Genomic DNA, 12,688 nt, shown 5'->3' with positions numbered 1-12,688 from the left:
GTTTTATCAGTCGAATTTCGCTTAACGTGATAGGTAAGGTCGTCACGTTACTTAGCGCTCTCTACTATCACAATCTTCACCCGACCCGAATTGAGTGAGGGTTCCCGCCGAGTACGTGGATCTCAGTGATGGTCGCTATGCGCGGTGAGGAGCGCTCCCACGATCCTCACCCGACCCGAATTGAGGGTTCCCGCGGAGGATCTTAACCCGAATTGAATTGAATTGATCTTCACTCGACCCGAATTGAGTGAGGGTTCCCGCCGAGTACGTGGATCTCAGTGATGGTCGCTATGCGCGGTGAGGAGCGCTCCCACGATCCCCACCCGACCCGAATTGAGGGTTCCCGCGGAGGATCTTAACCCGAATTGAGGGTTCCCGCCGAGTACGTGGATATCAGTGATTGTCGCTCTGCGCGGTGAGGAGCGCTCACACCTATCACGATCTTCACCCGAATTTAGAGCCGCGGTCACACGAGCGTTTTGCCCGGAATTTGCCCCGGAACAACTGTTCACACGGGTGCCAAATCGGCTCGAGCCTGTTTGGCCCGGGCCAAATTTGGCCCGACCAAAAACGTCGGAACAGGTCGAGACAAATTTCAGCACCAGACAAATGATTGCGTTTGAATTGCAACTGGCACCGGAAATGATCCACTTCGCTTTGTTTGCAACTGGCACCGGAAATCGCTTTGTTTGAGCATTGTTTAGTATCGAGTGAGTGGTTTGCGTATGAGCGCACTCTCTAATTAGGCACGGGCCAAATTTTGCCCGAGCCTGATCCGTGCCAATTTGGCCCGGGGAACGTGTGGATCTCAGTGGAGGTCGCGACGAGTAGCGTTCTATCATTACGATCTATCTTCCCGTGAATACGAAGGTGTCTTGATAAAAACCCCGTAACATATACGAATATCCATCGTTTTTTTTTTCCCGTCTGATGTATATGTTCGATATTGCGTCTTGTTAAACACGTTGTCTGACGTAAGAATATTCAATATAACGATTGTACACATTCAGTGTGTATCAACACAAAAAAACACTGGCCAAATGATAATAGCCCAGTAGACCACGTAGAGACGTGTCTTCACACGAGCTACGCGGAATCCCGGGGCTAGAGATATTGACTAGATATGTTTGACAAGTGTATCGACTATCATCGTCGTCTTCATTATATATCTTTGTGCTCCTTCGTCACGCATTTTTTATTGCAATTTGAAGGAAGAAAAAAGAACGACCACGCTCCGAATGTCACCGGGTTGAATGAAACGTCTCCGTTTTTTAAGTCGTCAGATTTTTGAAGTCACCACTGTTTGTGAGTCCCAATTAGCGTTTTTATTTTCAATTCAGTTTAATAAAGTCTAATTCGTCATTTGTACAATATTGTATCTACCGTAAACCCTTATAATCTATTCAGAGATATTGAACAAAAGTCCTTCGCATGGAAAAATGAAATTTATCTACAGTTGAACTCGCTAACAAATTGTCATCAGAATCGCATAACTGAATCTTTGAGTCTCAATTTGTACTTCTAATTCAATTTACCAAATCTAAGTCTTTGCATTACTGGAAGTAGTGGCGTCTCTAATTTTGAACCCCGATTTAAATTTCCGATTCAATTTTCTAAGTAGGAATCGCCATTTGGATGATTCGTCAACAACATGATAATCGCCTCAATTACAACGACGAGTTTTTACTGTTTATACTTTGCCAGGAGATACGACATCTTAGGTTCCAGTATACGAAATAGTTCCGGTGTCCGACGTCGACCTCAGTGGTGTCGCCCCAGATCCCTTTCTAATACCCAACGGTCAACTAAGCTAAATTCATTAAGACCGGCTTAGATGTATATAGATCCCTCCAATAGTATATATAGTATTGTAAATAGTTGATGTATGTATATATATATTTCGTTACGTTTTCATTCTCTAAATTTTAATCACTTCAGTGTTGTTTTGTAAATATTTGTATATACATGTGTAATAGTTTTCCTCCATATACCATGGAAATGGTTGGAGTGTAAATAAATCGTAATCGTAATCGTAATCGTAATCGTAATCGTAATATTCTTTGATGAGCGTTGAGATGCTGGGGTCAGTTTTATAGATCGGTAACCCGGGGATAACTTAATTAATTTTCAATTGAGTTAACCCCCGGGTTAAAGATAATACCAGTCTATCATACCGGACCCTGGATATGAATAATGGCAAAAATCTTATAGTCTTTATGAATTTTTGATGATGATCCTCATCAACGATTATCCCCGCTGCAAATTCCCGACCTTGGATGGAATGATAATAATAATCATAATAATGATAATAAAAGATAATATAATCATGGTTATTTATGGGTGAGGTCTAAGTAACGACTATCATGATTTCCGTCTTAGTTATCGATAAATATCCATTGCTCATTATTGGCCGGATGGTTTGGTATGTACACGAGACACGAGAGATAGAGGGACAGGAGGTGAAGATGCTGCTGCTGCTGCTGCTGCGGTCAATTAGCGATAATAACATCTATACTTTTAGTCATCTTCATCATCGTTTTCATCCTACACATCCTCCGCAACAGACGTGTTCATAATATGAATATCATAACGAACTTAACTTCATCGATGATAACAACACTGTTGTGTTTCTTGCAATCCCAATTCACCTTCTCGCGCTACCTCCTCGTTACCTCTCTTAACCTCTCTGACCTCTCATCTGACCTTCTCACACTCCCTCCTCGTTACCTCCCCTAACCTCCCTGACCTCTTATCTGACCTTCTCACACTCCCTCCTCGTTACCTCCCCTAACCTCCCTGACCTCTCATCTCACCCTCACGCACTCCCTCTTCGTTACCTCCCCTAACCTCCTTGACCCCCTGACCTGTAATATGACCTCTCATTTCACCTCACACTCCCTCCTCGTTACCTCCCTTAACCTCTGATCTGACCTCTCATTTCACCTTTTCACACTCCTTCCTCGTTAACTCCCCCAACCTCCCTGACCTCTCATCTCACCTTCTCGCACTCCTCCTTTTTACCCCTCTAACCTCCAATTTTCACCTCATACTCCCTCCTCTTTACCTCCCCTAACCTCCCTACCCTCCCATCCTCTCTGACATCCAGATCCATCAATCTATCAATCTCTCTTCCGCTTATCTCTCATCTCTCATTTTTCATACCATTTACCTCCTCTCACTCCCTCACCTACCCCCCCCCCCCACCCCGCTCCATCTCTCAATCTCCCTCTCATGACTACCTCTCCTTCCCTTTACCTCGTTTGCCCAAATACCCTCAACTTATAACTTCCTTCCACTCACACTCGCTATCCGGCTCCATCCTGAATCCCCCCTCCTCTCAAGTGGGCGACGAGCCGGCCAATCAATCAATAAAACTCAATCTCTTTGGGAACGATTGTTCTGTAAATGTGGTCACGAACCAATTCGACTGTGTCGCGTACAGCGGAAATACCGAGTAGGTACCTAAACCCTACACCAGACCCTCAAACAGTATACCACCGACTCATTACTTCTGACACGCATGCACATCAACCATCAATCTCACAGATGTTTGATTCTGTAAATCAATTTTCACCAAATTACTCCTCCATTCTGATTGCTTTTTATGTATATTTTCTTTCTTTGATTTTTTAACTCAGTTCCACCTCTTAAATTTTAAGATTACCTCTTTATCCAGTTCCACAGTTGTGTGAGTTTAATTTGATCCTGAAGCCGGTTCCACAGTTGTGACGGTTTAATTTGACTCTAGATCCAGTTCCACAGTTGTATAGGTTTGATATGACTCTGGACCACACTTGTATATGGGTTTAATTTGACTCTGGGTCAGATTCTACAGTTGTGTGGGTTTAATTTGACTCTGAACCCAGTTCCACAGTTGTGTGGGTTTAATTTGACTCTGAACCCAGTTCCACAGTTGTGTGAGTTTAATTTGACCCTGAAGCCGGTTCCACAGTTGTGACGGTTTAATTTGACTCTAGATCCAGTTCCACAGTTGTATAGGTTTGATATGACTCTGGACCACACTTGTATATGGGTTTAATTTGACTCTGGGTCAGATTCTACAGTTGTGTGGGTTTAATTTGACTCTGAACCCAGTTCCACAGTTGTGTGGGTTTAATTTGACTCTGAACCCAGTTCCACAGTTGTGTGGGTTTAATTTGACTCTGAACCCAGTTCCACAGTTGTGTGGGTTTAATTTGACTCTGAACACAGTTCCACAGTTGTGTGGGTTTAATTTGACTCAGAACCCAGTTCCACAGTTGTGTGGGTTTAATTTGACTCTGAACCCAGTTCCACAGTTGTGTGGGTTTAATTTGACTCTGAACCCAGTTCCACGGTTGTGTGGTTTAATTTGACTCTGAACCCAGTTCCACAGTTGTGTGGGTTTAATTTGACTGTGGATCCAGTTCCACAATTGTATTGGCCTAATTTCACTCTGAATCCAGTTCCACAGTTTCATGGCGGCTTCATTTTACACTGGAATCCGATTCTACAGATTCCGATTTTCCACCTTTGATCGAGTCTATAATGAATCGTGATTTTTGTATAGTTTATAAAGGTCTCTTGTGAATGGTTCAAACACCGGAGAAATTTGTTTTTCTTTCTCTTGTTGAATCTGCTTGCGCTGGGGGTAAATTGAATCTACTGTTGTTTGTTGATAGTTCGGTAATTGCCGGTCGGCGCTGATGCGTTTTTCATTGAATTACGATCGACTGCCAGTGCAATGAGGAGTGCAATGAGGGAGAGTGACTAATTGGGAACAACGGAAAATAAATGCGACTGCAGAAAGAAATTTCATGTAGAAGAAAGGAAGGTGCGGGACTCACCGCACATCACGGCAATAGTAGTTCACTGTATATAGCGTCCAAGAGAAATGGGCTTTGCGAGGGTTCGAACCCTAAGTTTTTGGTGTCCAAGATAAATGGTTGGGTTGACTGTATACAGCGTCCAAGAGAAGTGGACCTCGCAAAGGGTTCGAATCCTAAGTTTTTTTTGGTGTTGAAGATTAAAATTGCTTGCGAGGGTTCGAATCCTACGTTTTTTTCCGGCGCCCAGAAAGGCTACAGCATAGCCTGAATCGGAGGTTGTTCAAAAGTATATACGTATTATACGATCGGGATTTAGACAATAAGTTTACAATATTCGGTAATTGCATCGCCAATAATCGAAATGTGGCTAAAGGGATTTAACTGTTTAATATAGGCGGCTGTTCATTCTAGTACAAGTGGTTAGTGCATTTAACTGATGCATGGTGTGCGAATTCTTAAGTGTAAGATGAATGGATAAGCAATAGCAAAGCCAAACGTGTGGAGAATAGATACCTCGTACCTATTATTTATGAAAATGTATCCAAAGAACTTATGTTTATAATGTTTTAACAAGAAAATAAATCATTAAAATCATGAAAGCTCACTTTGTACAAATGTCAGAATTCAAAAGCGAGATTTTGTAAATTGAAAACAAAGGACACATTGCTCAGTCGAACTCTCACTATCACATCAATATGATTGTCAGTGATTGTCAGTGATTGTCAGTGCAGAAGCCGTGTGATCTATATATGTATATGATTACCTCGACCACGTCTGGTTGTTGTGTGTTTTTATTTGTTTAATTGCGGCTCAAGCGACGAGGAGAAATCGTCATTTCGCCTGTAATCGTTTTAATCGAGAATCGACGCCGCCGTCTGATTTTATCTCGCGCGGAGACTGCGCGTGAAGAGTTCGCGGGCGCTGGTGGTTCACTGTGGCATTTTTACGCCGTACATAGCCTGGAAATTTGAAATTTCGTAGCGACGTGGGAATATATTTTCAACCAACTGGGCGAGACAGATAAAAGACAAAAAATATTTTTTTTAAGCGATCTTTATTGAGCTGCAAACCCAATTACCTCGAACCTGACGGCTTGGCAGGCCAGCGCACTAACCATACTAGACCACTGAGCTCTGATGGCGCGATATAAACGATAAAAATAAAAAACAAGACCGAAATATTTCCTCGAGCAAATTTTGGTTATCATTCGACAATAGTTATAGTCATCTTCGGGAATGTAATCATCTTATCGTAGTATTCCTGGCGATGACGCAGTGTTTCATCAAAGGCTCTAATAACGATTTTCAGAAATTGTAAATTTGTCTGCGGTCATCGTGGTCGCCATCGCTGTTGTCTTCGAGTTTGCAATGTTCATCTTTTCAGGGGGTCAATGGATCACGGGCCTTCACTCGAGTGCAGCACCTCATGGCTCACCCTTCTATTCTACAAGGAATGACTTCATATGAAATAAATTCGACTTTTGGCAAAGGGTAGTTGAATAAACGATAAGACTACAACTAAATCACAACGATGTATAACATCAATGCGCATTTTGAAAAATGATATAATCCAACACGATCGCTTAGTCAGCCTCACCGGGTACAGTGTAAGCAGCAGGGGGATAAACCCATAGAAATTAACAATAATTGTTTATTTCTGTGGGTTTATCCCCCCTGCTTACATCGTACAAATAATAATTATTATTCAGAATATGAATACAGGATTTGCACAGATCAATAGGCGTGACAGCAAAGCATTTTAGAATATATTGAGGGTTTAGAATATATATGAAGCACTTCTTAGACGTGAGTTTAGTTCAGGTTGGCATGATTTTATGTGTGTACGCTACCTCGTTTGAACATTCAGAATCAATATTTCCACGAAATTTTAGAAAATAATGATGGGTCGTTGACACCACTGTTTACAATGAATTCGAAATAAGACTGCTATCGTGAATTTAGTATTAATATCGTTAATAAGTCGCTGGTGCGGCGGCAGGTACTGATATGACGTGAGAGAGAGAGAGTCAACCAACCGCTCTCCGCGCCTGATCAAACATTATATTCAAATCTCGTCGCTGCTATCGTCTGCTCTCTGCAGTCTCTCTCCGCAACGATCAAATCGCGTCTTTCTCGTCGACCAGGACTTTTATTCCTTCGCGGATTTAGATATGATTTCGCTATAAACCCCCAACGCAGAAGGTAAGATATAGTTTGGGTTTATTATTTTCTTGGGTTTTTATAAACGTGGAGATTGTTCAGTACTTTGTTTGGTTAACACGAATGCTTTCGCTACAAGTGCAAGCTTCGTCAGGTAAAAGAATGAAAAATTGAACAAAATCAAGTTATTTTTCTAAGTACTATTGTGTTTACCGATTTGACATTTGCAGGTTAGCTAAGCTTATCTAAAACTCCACTTTAATTTCTGAGTTATGACTTATCACGAAAATTAAGATTTTTTTTTTAATGAAAAAGAGATTTTGAAGTTCCGCTGTCCGAAGTTGACATTGAGCTGAAAGTAACTCAAAATGAACACAATTGCTTCGAATGCTGCGCGAAAGTCTCGGATCTCGGTTCGATTTACCAATCGTTATTTCTGAATTGCCCGAAAGCGTCCATACTCAAAACGAAGTATTCATAAAATTCAACAACGTATACATCCCCCCAATGACGTCATCAATTCGCGCGTGTAGTACGCGGGTATTTTATGGAAGCGACCAGCATTGTTTCGCCAGGGGATGCTGATAATATTAGTGCCAATGATTCAGTAGTGCTACGATATTATGGTTCTGACGATTTTTGTTGACACGACAAAAGATTAGACTTCAATTCATCGAATAATTTGGGATTCCACAGGGAGCTCATGGAGCCTGCTGCTGTTTTTCGCAGTATTGTATAATATAATGTAATTTTTTTTCAATGAGATTTATAGGATTTATAACCGTCGTAGGCCCGTGGCGCGAGGGGGTTGGGGGCGGTGGGTATCGGGGGTTCGAACCAATCCAGTTCAATTCGTTCTTAATTTGCCAGTGAAACGATGGTTTTGGGTTGACTCCGCAGCCAGGTCGCTGTGCTGTCTATAATTAGATGATATGAAGTTTTGGCGATATTCTCATGCGTATACAAACTGTGGCTAACCACCAGTATTTATTTTGTTCGGTTTTTTAGTTATCTCGTTATTACAAACCTCTCTGAAGGGTCTCACGCCGCACTGCTCAGTAACTCCGACACGAGAGTGTGTGTCGTGACGTTCATATCAATTCAGATAATTGACATCCATATTTCTCCCTCTCCACCGCTGTGATCGGACATATTTTTTGAAATGGCACGAAATGAGCTTCAGTCTCCGCTTCGTTCCTTAGCACATTTCAGGCTCTAAGAATCTGTAAGATCCGCTAGAATAACATGGGCAGTACATCAGTTCAGTGGGCACAATCCAAACCCCAGTGAGGGAGGATGTGTCTAATAGGACAGGGGTTTGTGATGTGACAGAGTGTCATGATGTCATCAGGTTCAAATCCCTGTAAGGGAGGATGTGTCTACTAGGACAGGGGTTTGAACTGTAATGGAGTCTCACGATGTCATCAGGTTCAAATCCCTGTGAGGGAGGATGTGTCTACTAGGACAGGGGTTTGTGCTGTGACGAGTCTCACGATGTCATCAGGTTCAAACCCTGTGCAAAGGAAAGTAGAATAGCAGCGTTCAATCGCGTAAATGTGAGCCATGCCTACCTGCAGCCCGAGTACCCCCGGAATACCTGTAGAGCGACAGAGCGCGGTGCTGTGTCGGTTGACGGTTGACGTTCCATTCTCTCGAGGGGATTTGTTTTAAATGATATCGGGTCGTAGGTTATCCCACCACACCCAGCTTACACATTCAAGCAGAGAGTCACCTCCCTTCAGTACTCAATCTCACGCCGCGTTTCTATAATCCAGTCGTGTAAAGCTATAGCTCAATGAATGACTACAGATGATTAAAGAGTCAGGGTGAAACTTAAGAGCTTATTTTGATTAATGAAAAACAAACTCTAAAATTCTCTACCCCGTCAGAGATCTTTTTCTACTCTTTCATTTTCAACATCGACTGTGATTATTAAAAACGTAGTGGGAATCTAACGATTACCCTAAACTATTAGAGTAGTTAGTAGAGATTAGTAGAAAGACGCAGTGGCCGCGTGGTCGCGTCAATCCAGAGGCGCATTTGTTTGAAATCGGATTGTTGCGTTACAAACCGGTTTGCCGTTGAGCGATACAAATGCGACAGAACGAAAAGTCAGCTTGAGTCAGATGACCGCGGAAATTTCCTTATTCGGCCATGTTGATAAGTCAGTTGGATGTTGCAAACCGCTCGTAAACCGGTTTAGTCGGTTAACGCAAACCGTTTAGGTTTACGCTCGGATAAAGACGCCGGTTTATGCAAACCTGATTTATGCAAAGCCTGGTGGCGACAGAGTTTATTGGTCGAAGGTTCTTCTCTGGTCTCTCCCAATGGGAAAAGGAAACATCGAACCCGCTTACAATGCCCTGCGTGGGCGCTTAGTGGGTTGAGGGAATCAAAAAGAAAAAACATCAACAAATTATGACCGTGTCAGGAGGGAAGCCTTCTCAGATATTTACATATTGATAGTAGTTGTTTACGGATATTTGACAGTACTGAATCTGTGAGAGATCACCCGGACTCGAGTCGGTCGCGGGTTTAGGAAGATAGCGATGAAAATTTTGCTATGGATTCTTAAAAAAGATTTTCGTCGTTGCCAAATTACCCACTTCCTTTCCACGCTTTCGCTAGGGGGCAGTGTATAGCATTCAGCGTCGGCCCAGTGTGTTCTAGGCGAACCCGTTTTAAGGGAGTGAATTACGCGGGGGCTACTCCCAGTCCGCTCCAGGCGAACGAGAGGATGGCCAATTCGTTGCGATGTCTTTGCTTTTCTGATGAAAAATGCTTTATGTCTTTATCTTGCCTCCATAAATATCGCTGATTGACGACCGAACGCGAATAGCTGATACTTGTTCGGACCCAAATGAAGCCTTCGCTATTCAAACAGAAACATCCCGAGAGCAAATAATATGATTTTCGATCTCGTCTCGTGTACAGTACAACAATACTATCACTGACAGGAAAAAAAATCATGAATCTTTTCGCGGTATTTTACAATTGCGCGGAGCAGGCAATTAGAGTCGCAACGACCTTCAGTGACACATCGCTGCAACCGGAATGAATTGTACTGCCGTCCAAAACTAACTAACGACTACGACTCCGCAAACGAAATGATTGATGCCCGATATAAATCCAGGGTTCGTATTTTCAGAATGTGGTGATAGGTGAACGAGAATTTCTATCATAGCTTTTAACGATATCCCTCCCTCTCCCTCTCTCCCCTCTCCCCTCTCCCCTCTCCCCTCTCCCCTCTCCCCTCTCCCCTCTTTCATCTCTCCCTCTCCCCTCTCCCCTCTCCCCTCTCCCCTCTCCCCTCTCCCTCTCCCCTCTCCCCTCTCCCCTCTCCCCTCTCCCCTCTCCCTCTCCCCTCTCCCCTCTCCCTCTCTCCTCTCTCCTCTCTCCTCTCTCCTCTCTCCTCTCTCTCTCTCTCTCTCCTCTCTCCTCTCTCCTCTCTCCTCTCTCCTCTCTCCTCTCTCCTCTCTCTCCTCTCTCCTCTCTCCTCTCTCCTCTCCTCTCTCCTCTCTCCTCTCTCCTCTCTCCTCTCTCCTCTCTCCTCTCTTCTCTCTGTCGTCTCTCGCTTTGCATACTGACACACAGTGGGCACGCACGGCGACGGTGGACTCTTCATAATCGACTCACATCGCTGTAGATACAAGATACGAAGGGGGTAAAAAGATACCGGGTTATCATTATCTATTAGAATCATTCACTATTCATCGATTCAGCGACAGCGGAGACTGATACTCTCTACAACTACACGACACCTCAGTAGTGCGCCGTGTCCATTCACCGACAACATCCATCAGTCCCAATAATTACTCAAATATATATATTGAGTTCACAAAGAAGCTGAAAGAAGTAGATATTCACACAGTGTGAATGATTTCCAGGTTCAATCTTATCACTCAGGGGACTACAGTTGTGATTTAAGTCATAAAGTAACGATACAACAATAATGAGTTAAGGCTGGTTGTTGGTTATAGAACTTAAGGTCATAAGTTGTTAAATGGTTAAGTGGCTATCTAGGCTGGTCTTGGATCAAAGCCATGACTATGCAACTAACCGGCCTTCTCGATTTAAACACGAGAAGGATCGGGAAAAAAGAGTTCGGATTGTTAAAAAGAAAAATGCCGACGATTCCGCGATTTCCCGCTCTCCCCGCTCGCCATATAGCGCGCGTTCTCTGGACATCATCGGTTAGGCCTGTGGGGATATGTGTGAGCGAAAAAATACCGTCAGACGAGATGAATAAAACATGGTGGAACTGTTGAGTGAGTGATAGTAGTATCCGATGATTCTATGTAAATTGTCGCCGAGGACGCCAGCGTGTAGCGGCCACAAACTATTCAACTATTCAATTCCCTAAAGCTTTACGACGATTCTATACGAGATTTCTACCACCGACAACTCACTCGTCGTTGTATAATAAAACATATTCAGTTCTACTCTTCTTTAGTTAAGTTCTATTGTAATTACAGCAAACTCTTGGAATACATGTTTAACTGTATTGAGAACATTCATTGCACTGTGGAACCGAGTCCGCTGGACACAGTTCCACAGTTGTATTGGTTTAATTTGTCTCTAGACCCAGTTCCACAGTTGTATGGATTTAATTTGTCTCTTAACCCAGTTCCACAGTTGTATGGGTTTAATTTGTCTCTGGATCCAGTTCCACAGTTGTGTGGGTTTAATATGTCTGTGGATCCAGTTCCACAGTTGTATGGGTTTAATTTGTCTCTAGACCCAGTTTCACAGTTGTGTGGGTTTAATTTGTCTCTGGATCCAGTTCCACAGTAAGTGTGGGTCTAGCATAACTCTGAATCCAGTTCCACAGATTTGTGGGTTTAATCTGACCCCGGACCCAGTTCCACTCTAGGATGAATAAAAGTGATCGCCGAAGTATTACCGGTTACTGTTTTTCTCAGGCCAATAACAGTGTATCAGTCTCGTGGAAAAGATGCATATTTCCATATAATAACAAAGAGTTACTGCAAAATACATATTTTTCTGACAATTGGATTATATAACAGTCTTCGCAGTCAAGCCGAAAATAGAAAATAACGGCTTGGAGTCCACTGTAAACTGCAAATGACGGTTTCATTCATACGCGCAGCGCTCGGAATATTGATGATAAACATTTGTAAAGGTATCGTGCATGAGACCAATTTCCAGTTCATCTATGGGAGGCGGTTTGCAGTGCTTGTGAAAATTCTGTTTTTAAAATTACACATTTCGCCTTCGAATAACGCCTCTAACTACTGCGCCGTGAGAGTAGAGAGTCTCGGCGTATAGTACTGACAAAATAAATACTGCTACTGAACTCAACGTCGAATTTAATAGGCAGCTTAAAGCTATGATTTTCGTTGTCATTTGGCGGCGGAAGTCGCGTAAATACAGCCATTCTCGTTCGTCGTCTGCGCGTTTCCGAACGGCTCCGAGCGAAACCGAATAGCGATTTCCGTCGTCTATTTCGACGCTCATTGGCTCGTTCGTTAACAATCGCGGCCGCCCGAGAGACGTCGCGTAGATACGTAATTACCGATTTGATAATTAGTTTTCGGTTCGATTTTTCGAATCTCGGAGATTTTCAGCCCCAAGTCATGATGAATTAAACGCATCTGGGTGATTATTAATATTTGAGGAGCGAGTAGGAGATGATTCGCGATTGAAAATGAACTGCTCAGATTACCAATTTACCCTGATATAATTCAATTGTCTCGTTTT

The sequence above is a fragment of the Tubulanus polymorphus genome, chromosome 10, assembly GCF_964204645.1.
Source record: "Tubulanus polymorphus chromosome 10, tnTubPoly1.2, whole genome shotgun sequence".
Classification (NCBI taxonomy): Eukaryota; Metazoa; Nemertea; class Palaeonemertea; order Tubulaniformes; family Tubulanidae; genus Tubulanus; species Tubulanus polymorphus.
Note: the sequence above shows the minus strand (reverse complement) of the source record.